Source organism: Psammomys obesus, unplaced genomic scaffold (assembly GCF_907164565.1).
Source record: "Psammomys obesus unplaced genomic scaffold, mPsaObe1.curated_primary_1811, whole genome shotgun sequence".
NCBI classification, from domain to species: Eukaryota; Metazoa; Chordata; class Mammalia; order Rodentia; family Muridae; genus Psammomys; species Psammomys obesus.
Window position 1 is genome coordinate 5,504,210 of NW_026596117.1, and position 15,414 is coordinate 5,519,623.

General features: G+C 35.7%; 1 protein-coding gene across 1 annotated transcript in view; it reads right to left on the reverse strand.

Moving 5' to 3' along the window:
• The window catches only part of Adgrl3 (adhesion G protein-coupled receptor L3), a 736,167-nt gene that overhangs the window by 265,113 nt on the left and 455,640 nt on the right, over positions 1–15,414 (reverse strand). The gene's annotated exons all lie outside the window — the stretch shown is intronic.

Consider the following 15,414-nt stretch of genomic DNA (forward strand, 5'->3'; position numbering starts at 1 on the left):
AAATGTTAGCCTTAATAGAAGAAGCTGTGCTTTTCTGATTTTTACCTTTGCAAACACATATTTTGATGCATGTCTGGAGTGTAACATATGTCTATGAGTTCTATAGACATAACAAAGTACCAAGTTCACACATGATGCTTTCTTTAGTTCACTGAAGAACTGTATCTCATTTGAAAATGATAATCCACTGTTTCCATTGTGATGAAATTGGCTGTTCAATAGCTATTTATCACTAAAAAACGATAGCTTACATTATTATTACTTAAATAAAGGAAAAGAAAAGATCTGCAACACAGGCCACTGAATCTTCTAGCCAAAAAGAAAAAGAAAGGAAAATAAAAATCTCAAAGCTGCTGCAACACACACAGAGCATGCAACCCATTCAATTAAAGATGAGTGATGGATGGATACTGGAAGGAAAAAGAGAAAGGGAGAGAAAGAAAGGAAAGGAGGAAGCAGAAAAGAAGGGTGAAAGGTTACAGAAAAGAACCCAGGAACTAGATTTTAATCAGTTAAAAACGTCCTGTTAAGTACAGTATTATTGGAACTTAAAAACATGTACCTTTTACTGTTACATGAGAAAAGCATTGAAAAACAAGATTACTTGCTCTATTTTGCTGCTCATACTTCAGAAGGAAAATGGGCAGGAATCATCTGATTCTTTTTGCTGTTTAGTATGAATCACTGGAGAACATTGTTAAGTATGGTGGTAAGGAAGCTTGGCTGGTTCATCTGAAATGAAGGGGCTACAAAGCAACGTTTCCCAAAGGGTGGTTCTTGAAGATGTGGCACAGTTGAATGCTGCACACAAAGAGAAAAGGGACCCGTAGCCACATTCGATTAGGACACGGACAGTAAATTAAGCCGTGGCAGGGATTATACTAGCTCAAGCACATTGGTGAATCTCTAAATCAGAAGTTGGGTGAGTGAGCATACTGCACAATTTGATCCTGGAAGCCTTTCCATGGAGCCACTTTGGTTGACTGTGTCCTGATGAACCTGCTCTGGGAAGCGTTGCTTGCAACTATTTGCAAGGCAAACACACTGAAAAATAACCATGCAGTCCGCAGTTAGGTTTGAGATTATTAGAATATTCCTGGGTAAAAAAAAAAAAATGAGGAAATCACAAGGAATTGGATGTTGACCTGTTTTTTAATGAATAAAGGATTATCCTTTCAGTGTTAGTGATTAGCTCCTTAGTAGTAACTAGAAACACAGAACCCCTGGAAAACAGTCTAGGACGAATGTCAGCTATGCATTAAAGATGGCTGAAATGAAAGGACATTCCTGGTATATTCAAAGTTTTGATTTTAAAGAAATTAAAAGTTTTGTGGGGAAAGTTGACCTTCAAACTCTGCAAAGATGGGGCCATTATAAATTTTTGGTCAATAATAATATTGATGCTTATAAAACTTAGGAGTTTTAATGTACAACCCTTTACTATAAAAACAGGTTACTCTCTGTCTGAAAACTGTACATAAGCTTTATGTTATTGTTAATAATGGGCCCTTGGTTGCTAACAGCAGAGGAGATTGCGTGTGCTCAGAGTGGTGTGGCCACAGACACTAATGTCTTTCAGGATAATTAAGAAGAATATCCTCTCCCCTTTCTCTAGTAGTTAAGAGTTAATGCAGTAGGAGAAACACAGCAGAACTAAGGGAAATTAAGAGAGACCGAGGAACAAACCTAAAGCAATCATTATTAACCATGCCCACTGGATTTCTAATTATTAGTTTCAGATAAAGAGGATAAAATGCAGTGTTGATGATTTTTGTTAAATTAATAATCTCTGTTAGGACAAAAGGATCAAACCATCACTGGTCAGTAAAACAGATTAAAGTGAAGTTGAGCAGCAGAAGTAGTCAATAAATTTGCATAAAATAAGAATTAATAACAAAATTATTTAACTAAATGTTAAACTGTTAAATAACTTAGCCTATAAATAGTATATAATTTATGAAAGGTATTTAATTACCTTTTTGTTCCACTTCTATTGGAGAGAGAGAAGTAAAGAGAGAAAGGAGAAAAGAGAATAGATTAATGGTACGGTATTGGCCAAGCAGTTTTTATTCACCTTTTCCAAACTGAAAGTAAATTATTTATTGTAATCATGCTTGCTTAATTGAATATTATGTTTTTTAAAAAAAAAACATTTCACCAACATAAATATTTTCAAAATAATTATAAGCTTTAGCATACAGCATAAACATCAGAAATTACTGTAAAAATTAATATGGGGATTGCAACAACCATAACAAGAACACCAGTAGTTACATTTGAAAGAAAGATCAGCAAGTTTATACACTGGAACGTTCAAACGATTTGGTTAGTTTCACTTTCAAATAGAATAGTGGATATCACTATTTAACCGAATAGCTCTGCCTGTTTTGACTCTCACAGAGATGACACATTTAGAAGAGACTCCTCTGCAACTCATATCCTAGGACTTTGGATACCTTGTCAGAGTTATAAGAAAACCAACATGTGACACTATAAGTAATCGGAGGTGGAGCCTACCCTGAGTAAATGAATGAATGCACTTAGCATTTTTATAAATGATCTTCCCGTGCACCGCTCAACACCGACATTATGATGGAAAAATACTGTTTCAAAAAAAAATCTTCAACCAGAATTTTAAGGCAAATAATGAGCTACTGCCTCTGTTCGGCCTTTTCTGAAATTCTTAACAGAGTCAACATGTATGCAGAAGAGGAGATTCCCAAATGTTATGTGTACGTGCGTCTTATGATTTTAAAGGTTCCGATAAAAAATGAGAGAATGTAACGTATCCATGAATCATTAACTGGCACCTTCGTTACCCTGAAAACATGTGTAAGTAGAAGCAATTCGCCTACATCTTAATGAGGAAAAGGGGATAACCTGAAAAAGGCAAAGATTTGGGGAAAGAATGGGTTCCTAATACAAACATGAAAAATCAGTACAAATGCTGGAAAACTAAGGCAATTGTAGTAGAGGGGTGAAGTGATGATGTTTACCACACGCAAATAAATTGAAAATGCCACTGATATTAAAAAAAAAAAACAATAAATACTGAGTTTGAATAATTACATTTGAGTGCAATTTCTATGCTTTCATAATTCTCATGGTTTCGGTTCCTTTCAAAATGAAACTTATAGACTCCTTTGAAAGTGTAGTATCCTACATTGGAAAGATATGGTACAAACACAACCTATAGAATGTATATGAGTATATACATATGTGCACAGATACACATCATATGTGTGTGAGTGTGTATAGAAATGTTGCATCTTACTTATTTACACACCTGATTTGTAACATCATTTCTACAATTCTCTCAGAACCACTATTCCAGTATTGCTACTGTCGATCACTTATTCTCTGTTGAGTGACTGTTAGGCTGTAGGTCACTATGGGCCCAAGGAAAGCCGGAACTAGGAGAGGGCCAGCTGAAGATAAAAGGTGGTAGGGCTAGACCCTGCCAGCTCTCAAAGTAAGCTCATTCTGTTGTGATGCAAATAGGGCCTGAGCTGGAGGAATCTTCTTCCACAGCTACCACAGGAGATATGAGGGCAAGAAAAACATGACAATTACAGTTCGGGTCACAGTGTCTGTTTCTGGATAATCCAAATTCTCTGAGGCCTGAGCTATAGGAGAAGACAGAGAGCAAAAAGCCGGTAGCCAGGCTGCCTCCACTCCTGCCGCCACCCTCTTGGAGCCCTAAGTCAAAGAAGTGTTGTACTTTTGGTTAGTGGGCAAATATGTTTACCAACTCAGGCTGGTTGTCCTATGCCTGCAACAGTTCAGCAGGTCTCTATTACAGCTAATTACAGTAAGCATTAAAATTACACACCCTTTAATTTTGCCTTAGAATCAAATAGCTTAACTTAAAAGATTCATTTCAAAATTTGACCAAAAAATACAAAGGAAGTACAACTGGCAACCTAAAATTGACTTAATTGAGAACCTCAAAGCTTGAACTTGATGTTCATTGCAATCAAGGTTGAGCCTGGGAAGGTAAAGTTGACATTTTCAATTCCCAATCTAAGAAGAATTTCCAACTAATCGGTTTCTTGTTTGTTTGTTTGGTTTTTTGTTTTTTAACTTCCCATAGTACTTTGAAAATTACTCATAAAATATTTATATTTTAAAATACCAAAACTTCATGCTTCTTTCACGTAAAAAGACAAATATCCTAATGTGTTTGTCAGAGATAGTTCAGGTGTTTCAAATTTTTATTTTATTTACACGTGTTTACTTGTGTATGTGTATGTTTGTGTTAGTGTCTGTCTGTCTGTCTGTCTGTCTGTATGTCTGTAAGTATATGTTAGTCCTGGCAGAGGCCACTGGAGTGCCTGGAGCTGGAGATACAAATGCTAGTGAGCTGCCTACTGTGGGTGCTGCAAATCAAACAGCGGGTCCTCTGAAAGAGGAGTAAGCCCTATTAACAGCTGAGCTTGTCTCTCAAGCCCCAGAAGTGTCTTACACACATGCAAAAAATATATATTTATTTTTAAATTAGGGTACTACGGTTAACTTTTAAAGTATTAAAAGCATGCAGTCCTTATATTGTGTGAATATCTTTCACTTCAGTTTTTGTTTTTCAAAGATATTTGACCTCTCTATCCTCAGCTCTTATTTGATAAAGTTTTTTATTTTAACCTTTTAGTGTTAGTCTAATTTCTAGGAACCTGGCATATGCCCTGTATGAGCCACTGTTGCTTTGCCATTTCCTGCTGCTCAGAATTAAGATCGATTAGGAGGTTCTACTTTGGAGAATAATTACTACGGTCTTGCCATGTCGTGACTGGCTGTAGCTCATTCATCATTTATTTGCTATTTTCAAGACTGAAGTAAAGCAGTCCTATAATTTAAGTTGAAACAAGCTCACACAAATCATATTTCCATAACAAAAACTGGCAAGATGACATAATTTGTCGGTAAAAAGCTTGGTAACATTTAGCATTGGCCAGCCTTAGCTTATTTCTCAGTCTGATGCTAGAAGCTAAGCTACCCTGGAAAATCAAATAAAATGGAGATGAGAAACACGCATATGAACATATCTTCTGGAAGTACACAGTTCATGGCACCTAATAAGCACCTAATGAAAAGTTCATGAATTAAGCATTTAATTCAAATGAAGGTATTTTTGTGTTTAGGTATTTTGAGCTTGCTGGAGAAATAAGTGGTGAACCAGGTAAAGTCATAAGAGCCAAGTCATTATCTTTGTAAGATGTGTCAATATTTTAGTGGACGTAGAGGAAAATAAAATATATGAAGTGGTATCTCCAACTTTCTGAACGTAAAACTGGGAGGAAACAACATAAGAGTGGAAGGTTCAGCTGAACTGATAGAAATTACTTACATAAAACAGACTAAAACACTTTAAAAACACAGTCCCCTTCTCTCTTCTGTGTAATGACACCATAAATAAATGAACTGTATGATGACAACTGTGGCTTAGCCTTCTTTAGAATCTCCTGCCTTTTAGCCAGTTCAATATCCTGAATTCTGACATTATAACTGTCATTTCTCATTTCCAATCTCTTTGGAAAAAAAATTATCTGCCTCTACTCTCTTCACTTTTAATCCCGAAAGTAGTTTTGTTGTCATTTCAGCCTTGGTAAATATGTTTGTATATTTCCTTAAAGTGATTTCATTGTTGTCGTTCATCAAGCATAATATTATAAGCTATATCCTGTGGTTTCAGTAAATGACCGATACAATTAAAAGATAACTTTATTTTTTACAGAGGGAAGACACTGAAAAAAGCCAACTAATACATATTTTCTTTCTACTTTCAAGTGTTCAGAAAACCAATATACATTATAGGCGTTTTGTTTAGAACAATAAGATATTATCATTTCAAGCCATTTCTGCACCATGTGGAATACTTTTGAATTACATTCTCTAACTAGAAAAGGTATGGATCAGAGAACATACTCATGCATTACCAAGTTTCATCATATCGCACTGCAAATTACAGAGAAGCAAATTTGTTGTATACCAAATATTGTTACTGCCATAACTGAAATCTATGAAATTGTATCTGATTCTAATGTTAAATCGTCTTTTCTAATGTAAGTTTTAGAGTGTACTTTTCTATCTACAATATAAAGATTCAAAGTTATAGTCTCATGATGTCTTTATATGTCTGTAACACACAAACAAAAATATACTTACAATACAATAATTACATATTTTGTAATACCAATACAAAATATGAACTATTTTTACTGAAGTGCAGTAGTGTTTTCAACAGAACTATTTTCCTTGTTATGCCCATCTTAGAATGTTGAAATACATTTGGGTAACCTATAACATCCTGAGTAGTAACACCCAAACATCAATCTATGAGAAAAGTTTGCTGATTGCATCATGCTCGAAGTCTCTATAGGAGCATATCTAAGTCCACCATAACAGTTTCTATTTTAATAGCACATCATAATGTAAAGAAATGTCTTTTCTGGAGTCACCAGATTTAAGTCAGCAAACATCACTGGCATGTGGTACTTATTATTACTACCAGAAAAGAGTTAACAAAAGAACAAAAAAAAAAAAAAATGAAAGGTTAAAGGACTCGAAAAAAAAGCTGGCATACAGCTATCACTTATTTAATATGAGATCCTGAAGAAAGTCATTCTCATTTTACATTTTCCAATGAGGAAAATGAGGCACAAAGAGGCACATATTCTATGGTTAATGTGAGCTTTGCGACTCAAATGTATTCTTTGACCTTGCTCATTACTGACCTTTTATAAAACATGGCCGACTCATGCCCAGGGCTTAACACATAGAAACACCTCAAATAACACTTGCCATTCTTCAATGATACTTTCAAAGAAAGGGATTCCATGACCCTCCTTTTCTGGGATATTATCCCACAGGGTTAGAGATATATAACATCTCTTAAGTGAATAAGAGGGAAGAAATGTGTTCTAAATTTCTTGACAAAACAAATAAACAAACAAACAAAAACAAAACAAAACAAAAAACAGGACTAGTCTTTTAATTAGAAACCTTTGTTCCAGACCTCCTGTCTATTCTCTTTCATTTTTTTGAGACTGATGATTGTCTCTTTCATTTGCAAGGCAACACAAAATCTCCTTAGTAAATAGAAATAAAATCTGTGAGGTTCATTAAAATTTTTGGTGTGTTGCATATCAAAAATTCTGACAGACATCTGTCTCTTTCAGTAAACAAAGTGCTAATTCTTTATTTAATGAGATACAGGAGTAATCTCTGCAGCTCAGCTTCTAAATTATGCTCTTCAAATAATACCCATGCACCAGTGAATAAAAGTGCCATTCAAGCACCTTGTATTACAATGGCTTTATACAATGCGAATCCAAAATTAACCCCTCCTAATGAATTTCATCTTGGAGTGTGGAGATTGAAAACGTCAATAATTCATAAAATGCTTTCACCAGCTACATTCTAATTTAAACACTTAAACATAGTATCTATAGATGCTGCAGACATAGGGATGGCTCTTTATTTTGTACTAATGTTCTATTTCATTGATGGATCAGTAAAACCTTTCAAACTGTTAATTTCATCTTTTAAAAGAAAATGGCTATTAGCCGACTCTTGTGAGAATCTATTTGTAACAGCTCTAGTGTAAATAATAATTTTTCAAAGTTATTATTGGAAATAATTAAAATCAATACTACATTTAGTAGTATAGCCCCCTTGTTACAATGATTTGTCAGTACTGTATAATAACTATGTGGGACTTACGGTTGCTAACTAAAAAATGAAGACAGTCACTTCCATGGACAAGACCATGTGCGTATTCTTTTGTACGTCCTGCGCTGCCTCTCTCTGATAGTGTATCCATAAGTAATGTCAACCATGTCTTTTGACTTTTAGAGTTCTCATTAACCTTCTGTGGTGTGAATAATTACTGTCACTCAGTGTTTTCTGGGTAACTAATGCTGGTGTTCACATGAAAAGAAAATAGATAAATAAAATATACAAGTGGAAGAGGTGGGATTCAGAACTCTCACAGTTTCTAACTATGTCCTCCTTGAACGCTACCGTATAGTCACATCCTCACAAAACCCTGAACTTCTATCAATGTTATGACAAATAGTTCCCTACTTTGGGAAATTTACAGTCTAACAATGGGCGAGTTTCAGGATGTTCATTCACCCAGGGCAAGTTATTCATAAGAGTTTTCCAAGAAACATGGGGAAAAGCATTTGAAACAGACCCACACAAAATCAAATGATGAAGGTTGGAAAACAAGCAATATCAACAAAGTCAACACTTGTGGAGAGCTAGCCTAAAAATGTAGAGGAAGTCGAACGCATTCTGGTTATTTAAGGAACCTCAGCAAACTTAGGACTGCATTCATTAGACAAAGGAACAAAACACTATTTGTATGTGGTAATTATAAGATTAATAATCAAAACAAATACTACATATATGATTTCTAGAAATGAAACAAATACTAACATAGAGCTTAAAATTTTTAGTAGATCAGCAATCAAAAACGAGGAAATCATGAAATTTGCAGCCAAATGGTGGGATCTAGAAAAGATCATTCTGAGTGAGGTATCCCAGAAGGAGAAAGACACACATGGTATATACTCACTCATATAGTCCTATAAGACATGATAAACATAATGAAATCTATACACCTAAAGAAGATAAACAAGACAGAGGACCCGGGATAAGATGATCAATCCTCACTTAGAAAGACAAATGAGATGTGCATTGGATATAGGAGAAAACAAGTAACAGGACAGGAGCCTACCACAGAGGGCCCCTGAAAGACTCTACCTAGCAGTGTATCAAAGCAGAACTATAACCAAAACTTCGGCAGAGTGCAGGGAATCATATGAAAGAAGGGGGAGTTAGTAAGACCTGGAGAGGACAGGAGCTCCGCAAGGACCAAGTATATCTGGGCACAGGGGTCTTTTCTGAGACTGACACTTTACCAAGGACCATGTATTGATATAACTTAGAACCTCTGCTCAGATGAAGCCCATGGTAGCTCAGTAACCAATTGGTTTCCCATAGCAAGGGGAACAGGTACTATTTCTGACAGGAACACAATGGCAGGCTCTTTGACCTTCCCACCCCCCAAGGGAGGAGCAGTCCTGCTAGGCCACAGAGGAGGACTTTGCAGCCAGTCCTGATGATATCTGATAAAACAGGGTCAGATGAAAAGAGAGGAGGTCCTCCCCAATCAGTGGACTTGGAAAGGGGCAAGGAGGAGACCAGGGAGGGAGGGTGGGGGTGGGAGGGAATGAGGGAGAGGGATACAGCTGGGACACAGAGTTAACAAAATGTAACTAATAATAAAAAAATAAAAAATATAAAAAATTTTAGTAGAAAATATATATTTTTTATGAATTTAAAATCATCATTCATTTAAATGTCTATACTAATTACATTTGAGGCGTATGAATGTTTTGCTTGTATTTTTGTCTATGTACCTAATACATGCCTGGTGATCATGAGCATATAAGAAGGCATCAGATACCTTGGAATTAGAGTTACAAACAGAATTTAGCTACCATTTCGATACTTAGATCTAAATTCGGGCCCTCAGCAAGAGTTGCAAATCCTCTTAACTACTGAGCTCTCTCTCCACATACACTTTTTATCGGTCTATCTACATATCTATGTATGTATGTATGTGATTTATAAAATATAGAAGTCAATTGATAGAACAAGTTCAGTCTTTAGATTTTTAGTTTAAACAATCTTCTAATTTTTCAGAAATCCTTCTTGACCTTTAACAGCCCAAATAAGTTTCATTTAATTTAAACACAATTTCCAAGGGAGAAAGGCATTCGGTAATCGAATACAGAGATTTCAAAGCATCTTTGAGATGAGGCAGATGCGACATACTTTGGCTTCAAATAAACGTGGTCACATGGGCATTCGCTTCCTGTTTGTATGCTTGCTTCAGCAACCCTTAAAACATAAGAGATATTGTGAGCTTCTCAACCCAAACAAAAGAACTCATTGGATTAGTTTTTACTGCCATAGTGTCTTGAGCTCTACTTCAACTCACTTCATGTATATAGTCTCATTTACTATTTTATTTTGGTTGTGATCCTAACCTTAACAGCTGAGCCATCTCTCCAGCCCTCATTTACTACTATATGAACACTTCACATTCATTACCGTTCCCTGTTCTGAAAATACCCAGAGGTTCCCAGAGTCAGAGGATTCAGTATTATGTGTTTTGCCGCGGTAACTTCCTAACCAGACGTCCCATTCCAACTGAGGCCAATCTTTGCACTGACACACTTTCAAACAATGAGAAAAGCGGTTGTGAATGTGACGTTGGTGTTGTTTCTTCAGTTGTACAAACAAACTTGAGATGGACAAGCATGTGTTTCCTTCTGCTAAACAGGTACATGAAATCATCTGTAGGTACTTTATAAATCAATCGAACCTCTCACTTTCTACATATATTGCAGAAATATTCTAAAGTCAACTGCTAGAAAAAGAAGCCAATTTCTAAGCACACTTAAATTAGTATTGTTCAGTTGACAGTTAATTTATAGTATTCTATTCATTGATGTCTTATCTCTATCATCTTGTTCAATACTCACATTGACATTATTTAAGATTATTGCTATCATTATAATAAATAATGAACAGAGTATAGAAATCATATAACCAGCTACTTGTAGATCTGATATTTGCAATTTGTAACCTTCACTCTTAACCTTTTCTTCTACTTATTTAGCCAAAATTAAAAAGAAAAAGGTGATTGGAAAAATAACAAAGATAGATTATTTATTTAAAGATTTTGTTTTTAATTATGTGTGTATGTGCATTTGTGTATGTGTGTGTGCGTGTGCGTGTGTGCGTGTGCGTGTGTGCGTGTGTGTGTGTGTGTGTGCGCATGTGAGTGGCATTGGATGCCACTGGAGCTGGAATTATAGGTGGCTATGAGCTGCCTGATGTGTGTTCTGGGAACTGAATTCAGGACCCCTGCATGAGTAGTCTGCACTGTTACCAATAGGCATTCTTTCCAGCTCTAGAATTATCCAATGAAACAGAAGCAAAAAAAAAAAAAAAAAAAAATCATGTTGCAATTTTAATTTCATGTATATGTGAAAACTTTTTCAATTTAATAATAATATCAGTACTTCCTGAAAATTGCATATCTACTACATCACATGATCTTTTTAGAAAATGTAACTTCAAAGAAGAAATACATTTCAGGTTGAAAATATATTTTCTTAGGAACCCATATGTCAGAACTTGCTTTGTTAATTTCCTAGAAAGTAATGTTTCTATACATTAGTCAGTGCTCTGCCTCAGCATCTACAAGGGTGCCTAAAGCAGAGAGGCTACTTCATTTAAGACATTTTAGGTTTTCTAGGATGTGAGACTTCTCCACTTTCCATGCTCTTGAACTACTGACACTTTTTCATTTGTATTAGCAAATGAAAAATTAAAGGAAAAATAGTTGAAGTATGGGTGTGGGTTACAAAGCTATGCTGAAGTGTATATTTTCCAATGTTTATACAGCACCATGATTTACTGGTTTTTGTTTTATTTATTATTTATTTTTTGTTAATTTACTAATCACTTTTAAAAAGGTAGAGGAAACAGCTACTATGCTTTCTTCCATCCACCGAACTTTTAAATATAATGCCAACTAAAGGCATAGGAGTTTGCATTGGGGAGCTTTTAAAGTATGGTTGGACAAATGCATACCTGAAATTAGAGGTATGTATCACCAGAGCCAGCAGCTATGTGCAAGCCTTATCTAGGAACACTTACTATGGACCCATCTAAAGATTAAAACAATGCCTGGAGCTCAACATTATCACCCTGAGCTGCCAGCTGAATTTGATAGTACAGTTTTACAGATGAAGAAAAATAGGGTAGGAAACTTTTGAGATATTTATTAAGTTCCCAGCTGCAGAAAGAGCCAGACCTGGGGATTTATAAAATGTAACTTGGCTCCTAGACTTGAGCTAACTGATGTTCTACATTATCAGGAGACATTTACAAGTCAATTTATACCAAGATACTTTTGTCATCTAGAAAACAAAGTAGCAAGTATTGAATTCCTTCCTTTAAGTGTCAGTGGGTTAAAATACATTACAAATAGGATCTGTTGAATAACATCTTCATTTGTAAATTTGATCTAGTTTTTAATTTATATACTAATAGTATGTGGCCTAGAGAACCTAGCTTCTACTTGCAAGTAAACACATTTGTTTTTTGGTTTCATTTTGTGTTTCTTTTTTTTTTTGTTGTTGTTATTTTTGTTGTTTTGAGACAGTTTCTCTGTACAGCCTTGGTTGACCTGGACTCGCTTTGTTAACCAGGCTGGCCTCAAACTCACAGAGATCTGCCTGCCTCTGCCTCCCCAAGTGCTAGGATTATAGCTGTGTACCACATGCCCGACTGATGTATACATTTGGAATCAGAGTGTGGGGACAGGTTCTTAGGCTTATTATATTTATCAAATTAATATACGGTAGCCACCAACAATGGCAGCTCACCACCAGTTTATTTATGTATTCTACATGGATTGATCAGAGCCTGGTCCAGCTCTTTTCTCTACTAATATGCCTGCTAACTTTAAAGAAGAGAGAGTTGTGACAGAAAATATTCACTTTTTAGAAACTGAATGAATGCACACTATAACATAGACCAGTTTAAATCATAGGTGTGCTTCAACGTCTTGAAAGTGAAGTTGTCATCTTAACACCAAACATAGTTTCCTCCTAACATTGTAAAGCTAATGTCTTAATATTATGTGCAAGTTAGTTGATACATTTTTAGGATTCGTCCATCTTCTATGAATCTTCTCCCTCAGTTTAGTGAACTATATATTATCTATTTGAATTCAGGGCCATTAAAGTCTTGCAAAGTGTTTATTGCCCTACACATATTACTGGTCCTGTCACTGAACAGAGTCCTCTGTCTAGTTTATAGCTAATGTAGCGTTTCTTCATGACATCAATAGATTAAAACATTTACTACCAGAAAAAGTATGTGAAAATGGAACAAACTAATTTTGCTACAAGCAAACTCAATAAATCTGTCCAGTCGGCTGATGTTTTCTTTCATTTAGAATCAGTACAATTTATCTTTCAGACTTTGAGAAGAAAGAAAAGAGAGGTTAAATTCCTTTTTCTCTTTCCCTGGCAACAATGTTTCCTTGTTTATGTTAATAAATGGCAGTTAAATAGAACAGGATTTATATTTCTGATTTTTACTTGGAAATATATAAGAAAGGGTCAGTGAAGGTAATAATAAAAAAATTAAAAATCTATTGTTTTTATAGGCACACAATTTTTTAATTAGGAAAAAAAAGCTAGATAACTAAGATTAACTGACTAAACTGTTAAGATGCTTTTTTGGTATAGCTGGATCTTGAGGTAGCACTATTCCTAATTTTCTGAGAAAGCACCAGACTGATTTCCGAAGTGGTTGTACAAGTTTACATTCCCATCAGCAATGGAGGACGGTTCCCCTTTCTCCACATTCTCTCCAGAATGTATTGTCATTTGAATTTTTGATCTTGGCCATTCTAATGGGTGAAATCTCAGGAATGTTTTCATTTGCATTTACCTTATGAATAAGGACCTTGAACATTTCTTTAAATGTTTCTCTACCATTCGATATTCCTCTATTGAGAATTCTCTGTTTAGCTCTATACCGCATTTTTAAATTGGATTTCTTGATTTATAGCTTTTTAACTTCTTGAGTTTTTTATATATTCTGGATATTAGGCCTTTGTCAGATACAGGGTTGGTGAAGATCCTTTCCTAGTCTGTAGGCACTTGTTTTGTTCTGATGACAGTGTCCTTTGCTTTACAGAAGCTTTTCAGTTTCATGAGGTGTCATCTATTGATTGTTATTGTCCTGTTCTGCCAAAGTTGTTACTTTTCTAAGTATACTTCTATGTTTTTCTGTCATTCCCTAATGAAAATCTTTGCTTATATCAACTTTGCCATCCATTCCTCTCTATTTAATCCATATGTCTGCAGGGTGCTCAGAATGAGGAACATAACATCCAAAATATCTTCTGATTTTATGAGACTTGCAAACTCATGGAAATGAGACATTAAACAGTATATCTGATATTTTTGTTTGTTGTTTCTTTTGTTTTTTGTTTGTTTGTTTGCTGATAAAGTGGTTTGCACAATTTCATGAGGTCCTATTTATTGATTGTTGATCTTAGAGCCTATACCACCCCTAGGCATATATCCAAAATATGCTCAAATACACAACAAGGACATTTGCTCAGCCATGTAGCAGCTTTATTTGTAATAGCAAGAATCTGGACATAATCCAGATGTCCCTCAACTGAGGAATGGGTACAGAAATTGTGGTACATTTATACAATTAAAAACAAGGAAATCATGAAATTTGCTGACAAATGGTGGGATCTAGAAAAGATCATCTTGAGTGAGGTGACCCAGAAGCAGAAAGACACACATGCTATATACTACTTATAACTGCATATTAGACATATAACATAGGTTAAACATACTAAAATCTGTATACCTAAAGAAGCTAAGCGAGGAGGACCATAGGTAAGATGATCAATCCTCATTCAGAAAGGCAACGAGGATAGACATCAGAAGAGGGAGAAAACAGGGAACAGGACAGGAGCCTACCACAGACCTCTCCAAGACTCAACCCAGCAGGATATCAAAGCAGATTCCTTGGGTAGAGTGCAAAGAATCTTATGAAGTAGGGAGAGATAAAAGACCTGGAGGGGACAGGAGCTCCGCAAGGATAGCAATAGAACCAAAAATTCTTGGCTCAGCGGTCTTTTCTGAGACTGATAGTCCAAACAAAGAACATGCATGGAGATAACCTAGACACCCTGTTCAGATGTAACCCATGGCAGCTCAGTTTCCAAGTGGGTTCCCTAGTAAGGGGAACATAAGCTATCTCTGATATGAACTCAGTGGCTGGCCCTTCGATCACCTCTCCGTGAGGTGGCAGCAGCCCTACCAGGCCACAGAGGAAGACAATGCAGCCAGTCCTGATGAGACCTGATAGGCTAGGGTCAGATGGAAGGGGAGGAGGACCTCTGCTATCAGTGGACTAGGGGAGAGGCATGGGAAAAGAAGAGGCAGTGAGGGCAAAGTTGAGAGGGCATGAGGGAGAGGATGAGGGAGGGGGCTACAGCTTGGATACAAAGTGGATAAACTGTAATAATTAAAAAAAATTAATAAGTAAAATTTAAAAACAAGACACTTTTCTGACATCTTACATCTACCATTAGAAAAATAGTGATTAGTAAACCTATTTGGCTTTCATTTTGACAAATAAAAGCAAAAACTTAAGGCTTATGTTGCCCTATAAGAATGCTGTCCATTCATTCATTCATTCATTCATTCATTCATTCATTCATTCATTCACTTTGTCAATGAACCTGGGGATTAATTCTAAAGTGTCATACACACTTAAGCAAGCACTCTACCA